Raw genomic sequence first — 13,963 nt, 5'->3', positions numbered from 1 at the left:
TCTGTTTTTATGTCCCTCAGTGAAACATGAAGAAGTGAAAGTCAAATATTATTTATAATAGAAACTAGAAAAATTAAGCATTTTTGCCAATAATAGTATGCACTATTGCTTTTATGGTAGTGTCTCTCAGCCATTAGCTACAATAATCAAACACTTTGTTCCACACGATCTCATTTGAGAAACAATGGCCATGAGGCAAGAAATTGAGTTTTGTGAATCTGAGCCCCTATTGGTTGCCGCAGTTTGGGGGTGGAAGACGAGTGTTGTTTGTTTGACAGGTTTGAGTGTGGGTGAAGACAAAGCACACATGCCTCCCACATACCAGCCCCTTTCCTTGGGCCCATGTTTTCTTGTTCATTGCTCAAATTGCATACAGCACATGTCCACCTCCCTCTGTCTGCAGGCTAAAAATGGTATGTATTGATTCATAAACAAAACACAAGTGAAGACATCGCTGTCTCAACTTGTGTCATATTCACTCAAACCATAGTCCCTGACACGTACCCACACATCATGCTCTTATCACACCAGGCATACAGTACAAACTACCCCTCGCTTGCCTTTCACCTGCGACATTCATCTACCACCATCTGTCTCTCTCAAATGTCACTGTTACCCCTGAACATCCAAGATCCTGACAAACTGATGGCTGGATGCCATAATTATGCAGGTGGGCATAAATATGCCACTGAAACACAACACTTACCCACAGACCTGATTACAAATGCTCTTCAACATCCATTATTCCCATGACTGAGATCATTAATTAACAACAAGACCTATCTGACTTGTTGTGCTGCATGCACATTAGAGCTCAAATCTGACGTTTCTGTCAGACTGTTGACATTATGCTTTTCAATATCTGATTACAATCCAAACAAATCCTCTCAGCATACACACATGTGCAAAGGAACAATACCAAGAACAAAACCTCCAGAGGTTCCACTGAAATGAAATGTTAATATCATGACTCATAGCTGTGTGTATTGTGTAAAACGGAGTGCAATATAAATGTGTGGCCACTTTCATATGTGGTCACAATTTTGCAGTAATGTTGAAGCCATATTCTCCAGCCACCTTTTAAAAAATGTTTTAAAAAATGCTAGTGTCGCATTGCAGCCACATTCCTAACAACATAACACCTTTCTGTTCCTTCTCATTGCTTTATTGCTGCTGTCTCTCAGTTTTGCTCAAGACCCAGTCAAAGAGTTGTGACAATTGTTGCATTACAGGGACATAAAATTCTGACCAGGCAATTTAGCAACAAATCATATGAGACAACCAATGAATGTGGCCAAAATCTGAATAAAAATATAAGATTGATTAATCTTTTGTGTAACACACATCAAAACTATTTTATGTTGCTTTCAGAGAAATGTGTGTATGTGACCATAAAGCTGTTCAATTTAATGTGTGCCAGTCTGTTCTGCCACCAGCCTTCGTGTACCTCTCCCCTCCCACACCGTTACAGTAATCATGCTCCTGCTGGAAAATCCTCAGAGGTCCTTCCTCCAACACTATTCCAGCACCTCTGTTCAAAGCTGAGGAACTTGTTTTATTATCACCTGTCTGAGTATCCTTTATGCTGTTAAAAAGGCAATTAAAGACAAATAACACTGCTGTTTTCAGTAAGACTTTGAAGACAAAATGTGGAACTAGAAAGCTAATGTTCTGCAATGTTAAGAAAGGCTTGATGTTGAAATGTTAAACAGATATTAAGGAAGCTGGGGAAGCTTATTTCTTTGACTGTTAATTTGTTTTCAGAATAGACAGTCTGTGTTCTGAGTTTTAAGGATGGCTTTGTAGTGAGTCTTTATGTATATACAGGAGGGTTTGGACCCCAGAGCCTCCATGTATTAATAAGAGGGCATGGTCAAACACACCCTAGGCTGTCATCTACTCAGTGTTTTGGGTCTATTGGAGGTTTTTGCAACTTGTCATCATGTGTTTTTTTGGTCTATTATGCCATATCTTGTGGTGCATGAACTTACATAACCATTTGATATATGTTTGGTAGAAAGAAAATGGTCATAGAAGCCACATTTGATTAAAAATATGAAATGAACAGTATGAAACACAGTCACTCAAAAGTTTGATATAAGGGGTCCACTTTCTTTGTTAATAAGCATACGTGTGTGACATTTACATCTAAACCTTTAAGGAATAGTGTTACATTTTGGGAAATACTTCTCATCGAGAGTTAGATGAGAAGATTGGGACGACCCTCTCTGTACAATACTATATGAACTGTTCAGCACTCGGTTAGTTTAGCTTAACATAAAGACTGGACACAGAAAGTTAGCTTTCTCCATCCAAAGGTAACACAGTCTTTCCATAAATACCTCTAAGGGCCACAGTTAATTAATTATGTTGGTTTAATCTGTACAAAAAACGCCTGTACTAAAATGTAAAAAAGGTGAATTTTTGCAGGGAGTGTATGTATTTCTTGGCCAGGCGCAGTGAACTTGAAACTTCTGTGAGATTGCCAAGCAAGCACCAGACTCCTTTTTACAGATAGGCCTTTGTGTGTAGTATCAATCTTTTCATGGGCATGTAAGTGATTGTGGGTTTTCCCAAAATGACCAAAAATACTATACTTTATTTTTCTGACCAAATTAGGCAAAAAGAAAAAAATACTTGTGCATGAAGGATTCATAGTTAAGGGGGTCAGCAAGTATGTTCATCAATAGGTGATAACTGGTGCAATGGAAACACTCTTGTTGTGTTAGAGTTGATCAAGTTGGTATCTCAACGGCCACCTTCTTCTACAGACTGCATTATCTTCTACAATGCAGTCTCAGGTATGTATTGCATATTCTAACAGATTATGATCCAGCTAATACGTCACAGTATCTTCAATGCCACAACTACATCTACACATACTAGTATTTAGTATCATATGTTTGTTCTTTTCCTATTTCCACTCTAGAAAATGTTAAATTAATGGGATGATAATGAATGAATGTGCTCACCAAAGTTTATGGCAATAAATGTGTATTTGATGACTGAGATTGGAAAGGGACACTAGCTGACCCACACAGCGATCCCTTGACCCAACCTGTCCACATGAAATAAATGTGGGCTGATTCTTGCTTTATGATTGAAGTTAAATAGTACATCACAATACAATATAAACCATGTTATTGTGTCTTTGTTTTCCTCATTAATAGGTGCTGTGTGGCCACAATTGAGAATCTGTTCAGTGCATGATAAATCTGATGTTTCTTCAACCTGGAGGAAGTTGAGAGGAAACATTAAAGTCCACATTAAAATGACATCTTAAATAAAGTATCTGCTGTCATTGAATAACAGCAGCAGCCTTGAGACTTTTTCCTCTACTATGTTGGCAACTGTTATTTATATTTTATTGTTTCCATATTTTATTTTATTATTTTTGTTTCATTATGCAATTTCGCATTAATGTAAAGGGTCTTTGAGTTTTTTGAAAAGTGTAACAGAAATGAAATTGTATTATTATTGTTTTAACATTAGGCCGTAATCCGTAATGTCCCTGAGATCATTATTACGTTAAGATATAATAATTCGTTATGCAACACATCATCTTGATCAATGATGAAAACTCCAGGTCATGTACATCATATCTGGTTATGTTTCCATGGTTTCCAGTTAAAAAGAAATCATTCTTGTAAAAACTTTCCTCAGCAACTCTGGATTGACAATGATCAGAGAAATTAATAAAAACAGACGATGCATCTTCATCACTTAGAGTACAAGCTTAGTAAGAGTATGCATGTGTATGCAGAATCATGCAGCTGAATGAAAATACCATTAAGGTGAGAAATAAACAGTAACAGGCCATTGTCACGGTCATTTAAGGAATATTTTGGCCTTTTTACCTCAACATCTTTTAGCTCAAACAAGCATTCATCTCTGTGGAACTGACAGAATACAAATTGTTCAGGTAACCTTGCTGCACCACCTTCAAAGTAAAGAAACACTTTTACCACTCAAAAGAAAAAGACAGTGAAGAAACCTTGTGAATAACTTTAAAAAATGTTTTTCATACATAAAAATGGAATGATTCTGACCTATCAAATACAGCCGCCACCATGAATGTCACCTTCAAGAGGCTGACTGGGGAGCTTCTCTTTTTGGCGTTGTCAACCTGGTGTCAACCTGAGCCATCCGTCTTCCTCACTGTTCAATTATAATTCTCATTATTTTAAGTGAGAATTAATGCATGTATATAATTTGACAAACAGGCTTTTGGGGTCAAAGGAAAACATGCACATGCTGCACTTGAGAGACGTTTTAATCCAGGGCTGAAAGAAATTATAACACCATATTTGATGTGGGCTAGCCCTGACTTTAGGGCCAAGGCTTTCTTAGTACTGACTTTTCAGGATTTGCCCTAAAACTTTTTCATCAATTTCAGACAGCAATTTGTAGATGCTCTTTTTCTCAAGTCAAAAGCAGAAAAACAGATCTAATGTACCATGAAATTTTCTCATTTTCACACAGGACACAGAACTGCAGGAAAAAAAGAACATTAACAGAAACATAGCCAAGACCGTGCATTGACAATATATATAATTTCAATTAACCCAAAAGTCTATTTGAATTAGGATATGCAGCCAAGGGTTATCAGTTAACAGCGAATATAATGTTCCCAATCGCCACATATGGGTGGATTCATTATTTGTGTATTTGAAATTCTGATATATGATGTGTTAGACATTGCTGCTTGAGGGTTGGGGACTTTTTGGCCTGTTGGTGGCACTGTGGCTCAGTTTCATTTTGTGCAGACTGGATAGCAATGTAAAAACATATAATTCCCCAAAGATTCATCATTGATGACTGAGATATTGAGCATGAAGCTTCAGGCCCTATTGGCACTGTGAATATAAATCTCTCCCAATTAGACACATATTCACAAAGGCAGATCCCAGTGTTGCAGTCCATCATCTTCCCACGTTTCATCCAAAAAAAGCCAACAGACTCATAGAGCTCACGCAGGATGGATGGACACGGGGGACAGTTCAGACAGATTCATTTTCAATAGATAGATAGATAGATAGATAGATAGATAGATAGATAGATAGATAGATAGATAGATAGATAGATAGATAGATAGATAGATAGATAGATAGATAGATAGATAGATAGATAGATAGATAGATAGATAGATAGATAGATTCTTACTACACTTTTCCTACTCCAATACATTATAGAATATTAAAAGCAGTCTGAATGAGCATAGGTTAGTGTTTTGACCACAGATATGAGATGTAACTTACTTGGACAAAGAAGTTACATTTTGAATAAGTTACTTGTCATCCATGTTTCTAAAAAGCAGTTAAGCACAAGCAACAAGTAGATCTATTTTTTACCTCTGGTTCAGGATCTGAACCCTCCAGGGCATTACATTGTTTTTTTATATGAAAGGCAAGCAGCTGCAAAGGCATCACTTTAAAAACAATTCTTGCATTTGCATGTCACTCATGCCTTTGGGTGAACACTCCTGGGTATCTTAGGGGAGAGATACTAGATGAAATTCTTCCTGTAAAAGAACAATGCACAGCAGGGTTTCCCCCTCAAGAGGCACTTCTGAGAAATCTCTGATTAAAGGGGTACTACAGATAAATGCTGCTTTACATTTCTGCTGGTTGGAAAATTACAAAGGTTATCAGAAATATTTCACAGCAGGTTCAAACAACATGTATATGATTTTTTTTTTTTTTTTTTACAGAAGCCATGCTCCAGAACTTGTTTTCATCTTTGGATATGTATTTGTTAAGTAAGGAAGTAAATTTGTATTATGCATTTTCAACAGTTTCTTCAATTTTGTGTAAGAGATAAAGACAATGTGTCAGAGGGTGTGTCAGAGAAAGAAAGACAGATCACCTCTGAATGAGCTATGTCTTCTGGTAATTTTCCCCAAACCAACCTGCATGTACTGGTGAGGGCGTTGTGTCAAAATATTTGTGAAGAAGACAAACTGCAAAAATGAAATTGGTTCCACTGTTTGACTACCTTTGCTGGCTTATATTAAAGTTTATTGAACCTAGCTTGATCCCCGCCTAAAAAAATCCAGGGAAAGACCTGCACAAAATGACTTACAGTAAAAATATAAACAGTGGTGCACCTATGTTCCAATAATGAAAATCACTTACAAAATACTCCAGAGTCATTGGTGCTACATACATAGTGTTTATTAATCTCAAATGTTAGACCTGGCCATTTCTTGACCCAGGATTGGGCCATAGTTCCTGGCTGTTATCTGTGCTGGCTGTAACCCAATGACTGCTCAGGTGCCACAATTGCTCTACAAAAACAAGAAGTTGACAGTTCAGATACTAACGGGACAGCTCATTTGTACTTACATACCTAAACAGTAATGAAAACAAGCCAGTACATAGTCAGGCACACACACACACACACACAGACACACAGACACAGACACACACACACACACACACACACACACACACACACACACACACACACACACACACTCACACACGCCTATATACAGTGAGTCATTTCAGTGTTGAAAGTGTCAAACTCACACATGCAAAGACACACCCATGATGCTGACATTGAGTATATGATCAGTGAGCAATAAGTGATTTATAATTTGTTTGCATGTTATCTTACTTTTAAGTCTTAAGTCTTAACTTTTACAATCATCAAGAATTGAGAGTTTTATTCCCTCTCAATTCTTATTTTTGTTTAAAAATTAGGAAGTTTTGTTTAATTTGTTTAATTTGTTGGTTAGATTGGTTAGGATTAAGCATGAGGAGTGAGATTATTAAATTTAGAGTAAAAAAAATATCAGAATCAGAGCCAGTCAGAGGCAGAGTAGGGGTCTGGTCTTCACAGAATACCGGTAGGAGAAACAACGCGCTCTGTCTATGCATTACGGTAAGTAAAATCCTATGTGCGCTTTTGTATATGTGCTCAAGACATTACGGTAATCGGCAGCTCATGGCTTGTTTGCTGCTCCGGGGTTTGTGAAAACACGGAGTGCCTCCACACCATCCGCTCACCGCAGTAACGACCACACTCTGAAGTGAAGTAAACTCTGGAGACTCTTCTGCTTCCTATTGTAAGTTGCACATTTATTCTTACCTTTTTTTTAAACCTTTAGTATCGCCTTTCCCCACTTCAAAATGTCACAAGCTGTGTTTGTGCCTGTCAATGTCTTGGAGACTTCATTTATTGCTCGCTACAATGTAATTCTTTCAGCGCGACAATTTTTTTATTTAAAGTGTATTTTAGTTTAAGCGGTTCTTTTGTTGTAGCAGTATAGTTATGTTTATTTTCCTAAACTACGGGTAACACTGTGAGGGCTTGGGGGAAGTGAAGTTGAGCGTGGTGTATGCTACAGCTCTGCCAAATAACCCGCTTACGTTTAATAAAATGTTAAAAAAAAAAAAAAAGCAGACACGGTAAGTTTGCAATTTTACCTCGTGTAAATGCTCTGAGAGAGAAAAAAAAGCTTCGTTTTATCGTATAGACGTCTGTTCTGAAATACCCCACCCAGTCACTGTGAAGTTATTTAATCGCCAGCAGCCAAAGGTTAACTGTAGACAGCAACAAATTATTTTGTCTACCCTCTTAAAAGCCCTCTGGTGAAATATGCTGTAATTATTAAATGGAACAAAGGTGAACATCTTTCTAGTTTCTGCTGGTGGATTTGACCAGCCCCTCAAATCTTGGCCCCCCAATTTCTTTGTGCTTCAATAATCTTAGTATTTTTTATTTTAAATGTAGGTTATCATGTAGGATGTTGAAAAGAGTGGCAGAGTTGACTTAACAGATGAAAGCTAGGCATTAAGAGACATAAATACAAGCAATCCATATCTAGCAGTTTGAATGATAGAAATCATCTAAGATATTTCATGGGAAAGAATGCCATCATACCAGCTGTGTTTATCTGAAGGAAGGGAGAGTTGTGCCACAATTGTTTATATAAAAAAAAGTGGGTGGAGTTTGTGTCAGTGTGCATTGTAATTTTAATTGGAATTAATTGCAATCATTTAATGAGACTAATTGCAAAGCTAATGAGGTGTGGTGGTCTAGCTGCTGCTGCTGCTGCTGTCTTAGAGGAGACATAACATCATGCTGTGTGAGAGTCTGTGTAACACAAGAACAGGTTTGTGTTTGGTGTGTCAAGACTTGTACCAAGTGCAGTTCAACAATGCGGCAGCCGTCATCTTGTCAGAGTTGTGAAGTTGTAAACTGAGCTGTAGCCTGCTTGTCAGCTGTGTAGAGAAAGCCTCAATCAAAGAATTGTCTGGTGACTGAAATGCGAAAGAAAAAAAAAGTGTTTTGGGCGGAAGAAACAGACAATAAACAGTTGTATTTTCCCCTTAAGATGGCAACTCTGCTTGTGGTTTGACATGCCCACATTTTAAATTAACTTACTTATCCACAGGCGAAATGGCTGGTGAGTGATCAAATTTGATCAGCCACTCAACCGATTAGCATTGGGGGGTTTTTGGCTGATGAGTGAAGCAAATTTATCAGCCACTGGCATATTTTACCAGCATTTGGCTGGTGGTTGGTGCTAATTTTGTTCTCCTGTTTGTAATGCTACAAACATTTCAACACACAACAAAACCCAACCTGAGATGCTGGCTTGGGGTCAGACAGAAGCCAATGATAACACAAGGGAAGTGACTTGGTGGCTATTACTATTACTAATATCACAAAATGAAGAGCTGTGATGTCAAATGAGGTGACAGATTACAGCGTTTACCCCTCAGTGTGAAGGCTGGTAAATTTCTAAATAGCTTGTCTTGTTTTTTTCATGAATCAAGCCTGATTCTTGTAGCAGCAGTTGCTCTGTTTTTCTCTGTTTCCCTTGTGATCAGGAATCAACTTATCATCCAGGCTCGGTGGGCGGGCGGGGGATTCTAATTGGCCGAGGGAATAAGATAGTTGAGATGGGGCTTCCTTTCCTGCTCTGTTCTTTGTGCACATAAAAAACAGAGAAGCAACAAAGTTTTCTGCTTTGTGGAAGATGAATAAAATATATTCACACAGCATATAATATCACACAGCAATGAAAGATATGTAGCTGTGCTGATGTAGTTATATGCTGGCTGAGGAAAATGGTCAACAGCATCTCTGTCCAAAGAAGAGTAAGGAAAACCATTAGAAGCTTTCACTGTTACTCGTGTACGAGCTTGTTCTGAATCCACAATCAGCTCCAGTAAATGGGTCAGATCTGACCTGATTATGACCTTTCAGACTATTTTCTTTTTCCATGGACGATTGTCACTGCAGGATATTGTCACCTCAGCCAACCCTCGAAGACTCTTTCTGCTTTAATTGCAAGCTCTTATTACTAATGGCTCTCATGCAGGACTACAGTGCAGCTCTTCATGTCACATAGAACGTGGTGCAGGTTGTCCTAGAACTGTACGTCATACATGTCTGACCAGTGGAAAAAATATTATGATCTCCCTCTTCAATGGGGTGTACTCACTACAGGGATTCCTATTTGACAGTAGTAGTGTAATATTTATGGCAAAACAGAGTGGAAAAGTTTTGAATGTGTCCCCTTTGCACTCTGGTCCCAGTGGAGCTGGGCTGTGTGGCTGAAATGGTCCCTGACAGTTATAGCCAAAATACACAGGGTGCGGAGAGAGTACGATACGTGTGTTGCAGCATGGCAGCAGCATCTATTATAATCCATTATAATCAGACAAAGCTGCTACACTGACCACAGAAGCCACTTTATTTTTTCACAGGTGATGCAGCTTTTTTCCATGTGCAACTGTCTGGCCTTTCAACCGGTAAAACAACATAGAGCTGAGTAGAAATAACAAGTAAAGTCTGTCTAAAAATGATCAAAGCAAACATCTCATTATACCAGAGGCAACATGAAGCTGCAACCTTGTGGGGTTTTTTTTATATTGCAGATTAAAATAAATCAATCAAATTAATGCTTAACCATGATGCTGTAGTTAAAATGTAGTAGTAGTAGTAAATGAATCCAGTACCAATTAATACAGCCTATGCAAGTTAACACAGTATCACTTCCACTTGTTAAAAACAAGTTGAAGAACTGATCACTTATTATAGCTATTTCTAGTTTCCAACCTCAGTGTCTTGTAAGACTTTGAGTAACAGAAAGAAAGAAAATAATCAAATATACAAGTTACATACGATTTAAAACAGACTTGGCAAAACTCACTATGCAGTGATGGAGACTGTGTAGCAGATAGAAAACCCCGCTCCGCCCCGCCTATGTGAGACATTGCGTCAGTGCCTGCTGTATTTCAGCTGTCAGCAGTAGCATGTGCAGACGGTTGGTTATGTGTCTCCATGTAGTTTTTGTGAGGAAGCACTAAAGCACGCAGCAGCACCGAGCACAGCTCTCGGCAGTCCCACAGGTCCTTCACACACTCTTGGCAAGCTGCATGCTGGGTAGCAAAAGCAGATGGTGACCCCCTTTTTTGTTTTAACCCCTCAGTGATTAATTAACACTTCCATTCACAACACTGTCCGCCAATGACACAATGAACTATAATTTGAATGGTTATTTAAAGTTTAACTGCACAAATGACCAGGCCATGTGAGGGTAGTATTAATGCTGCCTGAGGCACTTGTTCCTAACAGATCTGAAATGCAAGGGATTTTTCTTTAGACAGAGGCTATGAAGGATCTTCAATGAATAGTTTTATTTAGGACAGATGGATCATGCTTTTTCTTTTTATACAATCATAGAACGTCATTGTGGGAGTCTTCTGCTAAATTACAATGTATTGCTCTGATGGTTTCACATTTGTTCTTAAAATAGTAACAAATAAGATTTACCTCAACAAAACGATGGCAAGCTATATTTATTTTCATTCATACTGACTTCTGGTCCTTAAGGACTGCTGTGCACCAACAATATTGTTCAGGCAATGAGGATGGCTTTCTTCCTGGCATGTTCGCTTTTAATTTCCGACTGTCTGTTGTGACAGCGGGGTAGCCATAGGCTGTAATAATGACCATAGAGCAGATGTGCTTCTGTTTATTTCTAGTGGACAAGATTATAGAAGCTTAGACCATATGTCACTTTTTTTTCAGATGTTGCTGTTTTATGGCAGTGATAGGCGGCCCAACTCATTGATTACATCTGGGGAAGACAGGAAAGCAATTCCACTGTTGAGTGGTGGCAAAACACTGTGGATAATTTCTGTATATATTTGGCAAGTCATTTCCCTCCGGCTGTTCCAGCTGCCTGAATAAACTCAGCAAAATCTTATTTTGGATTCATTATCTTTGATAGCCTCTTTAGTTGATTGTGATATTGTACAACTTGTATTTTTATCTGTTGTTTGACTAACTTGCAGGTCCCTTCCTTTGATCACAGGAACTATTTCTGTGGACTTTAAGGGACTATTCCGGTCTTTGCATAGTGAAATTTGTTTTTATTTAATTTTTTACATGTGCTGTTATTTTTAATTGGCAGGCAAACCTTTGTGGACCCCACAGGACATTTGGAAGAACTGAAACAGTATCATCATCCTCAAATTGTGTTTAGGAGCAACACCACATCTCATAGTATCTGAATTCAAGTAAGTAAAGTTGTATGTTTGTTTCACTTCAGGTATTTATAATAGTTTAGTGACAGCTAGGTGTGAAGGCCTGCTGTCATCCAAAATGAGGAATGCCAGACTGTGCTGGTTGGCTGTTCAGAGTGCTCTGCGGTGGACACTAGTTGTTTGGAGTCAGTATGTATTCATGCTAACAGTTGAGCATTGTGGATGTTTTGGCTGGTTGTGTGTGTGTGCCTGTTTGTGCGTCTGCATGGAACATTTTTTTGTGTGTGGTTTCATATTTCCCACTTGCCATTTGGACAAAGTCACCTTTCAGTTCTCCTCAGCCACTCTTATACATCACATCACACCTTTTCAAAACTTACATCTGGTAAGGGTGAGAATCTTTGGAAATCCCAAAATCAATTTGAGTTCTTGGGTCTCTGATTTGATTCAGAATGGATTATTGGGTCTCGATTCTCTGCTGAATGAATAGTAAATTGGACACTATTGTCAGTCTCTTGTATACTGTGTGCCAAACCATTCACTGGTATCCTCAGTCAACTGAAATGCAGTTAAACAAAAAGTTGAAAGTGTCTTACAGTGTACTGCCTTCTACAGAATAATAAAATGAGGGGGAGGAGGAGTGCTCTGCTGTGTTGTTATGCTGCTGTGGAACACGCTAAGCAGGCGCAGGGTTGTTGAAATGAAACAGAGTGAGCATCGAGTTATTTACTTCACCTCAGAGTTGGTTAAAGTCGTTTAATGCTACAGTTTTTGTTGGTCAGCTGGTCTCATTTGCTACTCTGCTAACTGCTCATATTAGTCTCTCAGGAATGGTGTAGAAAGTTCATAATATACCTTGAGTTCATCTTGCAAAGGTCATTATTTGATAGTTATTCTCCAGTTGATGACTGCCATTTTGTTCTATAAACAATAAATTATGTTCAAACTTTTGAAGATTTAGAAAATAGATTTTTGATTCAGTAGTTAAAAATCATGATTCTTATGTGAATTTGTTTTTGTTTTGTCAACCACACATAATATCTGGAAAGCTGACCTCATGGAAACCTCTTACTGGAGGGACTCAACTCTTACAAAATGATTAAAGACATTTGATACATCTCAGGCTCTAAATGTTAAGAATTGAGGCAGCAGCTTTATCTCCCCACCTCTCTGAGTTGATATGATGGACCACCATCCCCACAAATGTTGCTTCATCCCCATCTTACAGTAATTTAGTGTTTTTCATTTACTCACTGACTCCTTTCAGACATCTGAAATCAGCAGCATTTTATCACTGAACATTCGGTTTCCACTGAAGTGACAACTGTTGTGAGTTTACTGCATCATGGATCATCTAATGGTCTGGGTTCATCCAGAGGTTGCGTCTCTTAAAAATCTAGACAAGGATAGAAAACCACTGATTTAGGAAATATCACATTTTATAACATATTTTTTCATGCTTATAAAATACTCTACACTGAATAATCATTTGTGTCTAATATTGTTTCTCTACAAGAAAAGTATAATTGTTAAAAAATGTTATCTCCTACTTCCCCCTTGTTAAAAATCCCGTCTGAATGTGCAGATATTGTTGATTACTGAAGATTTCTTGCTGGACACAAGATATCACCTATTCGATAAAAGAATTTATGGATCAAGACAGGCGTGCAAAGAGAGACATAAACTAAGCCCAAAGTTTGTGTAAAATGTCAAACATGGTTTATTAGGGGCGGCCATGGTTCAATTCCCAGCCAGCAGACCTTTACAATGTCATACCCCTCTGCACTGAATGTCAAGGCAAACGCCTTTTTTTCATGGTTGATTAAATGCAAACATATTCAACAGCAGCTGTGCTGCTCAAATTGTGTCCCTCATCCAGCTTAGCACAAACTTAGTGTTTTTAAAGTGACTTTTCCTGTTGTGATGTTAGATAAGGAACAGAATCTAATTACTATGACGTAACTCCCAAATAGTTTTGGTCTGAGTTTGTATGTCTGTTTTGTGTGTCTCAGACCATGGCTAGGCCAGAATGGAGTAGACCAATATAACCAGTCAAACTGGGAATCAGTGTGCCCTCTAGGCCAGTGGTGCCCACCCTGTACCATGGCGGAGTGCAGGTTTCCTTCTAACAGCAGCTGACTTCAGTACTAGGCGTCTAACAGTACACCACATTCACGGCTCAGTGAATCGTGGTTTGGGGTTGTGGTTTTGGACCTTTTTATTTAGAAAAATGTTATCATTTAAAAATGGCTCATTAGGCATAACTATTACTGAAACAGTAGTTGTTGTAGTAGAAAAAGAAAACAATTCTTTGTGTTTCTTCCAAGGAGTCAGGTAATTGTCTTATGTTGACGTATGTTCAGCCGGAACCTGTTGTTGGTTTATCGACCCCCCTGTGATCATGCACCAGTCTGTTCGAATGATGAAACAATCCCGTCTGAGCTGACAGCCATGTC

The 13,963-nt window shown here is 38.4% G+C and overlaps 1 protein-coding gene across 2 annotated transcripts in view; it reads left to right on the top strand.

Annotated features, from left to right (window-relative positions):
• The first annotated feature begins 6,940 nt into the window (after positions 1–6,940).
• LOC128359140 (tumor protein p53-inducible protein 11-like) overlaps positions 6,941–13,963 on the top strand; it is a 40,432-nt gene continuing 33,409 nt past the window's right edge. The window contains exons 1-2 of one of the 2 annotated variants that reach the window (XM_053319570.1): positions 6,941–7,069; positions 11,435–11,540. The gene's annotated coding sequence lies outside the window, so the exon portion shown is untranslated. The remainder of the gene's footprint in view (positions 7,070–11,434; positions 11,541–13,963) is intronic. The other variant, XM_053319571.1, reaches the window with a different exon arrangement.

This window comes from Scomber japonicus, chromosome 5, assembly GCF_027409825.1.
Source record: "Scomber japonicus isolate fScoJap1 chromosome 5, fScoJap1.pri, whole genome shotgun sequence".
NCBI lineage: Eukaryota > Metazoa > Chordata > Actinopteri > Scombriformes > Scombridae > Scomber > Scomber japonicus.
Note: the sequence above shows the minus strand (reverse complement) of the source record. Positions and strands in the feature narration are given on the sequence as shown.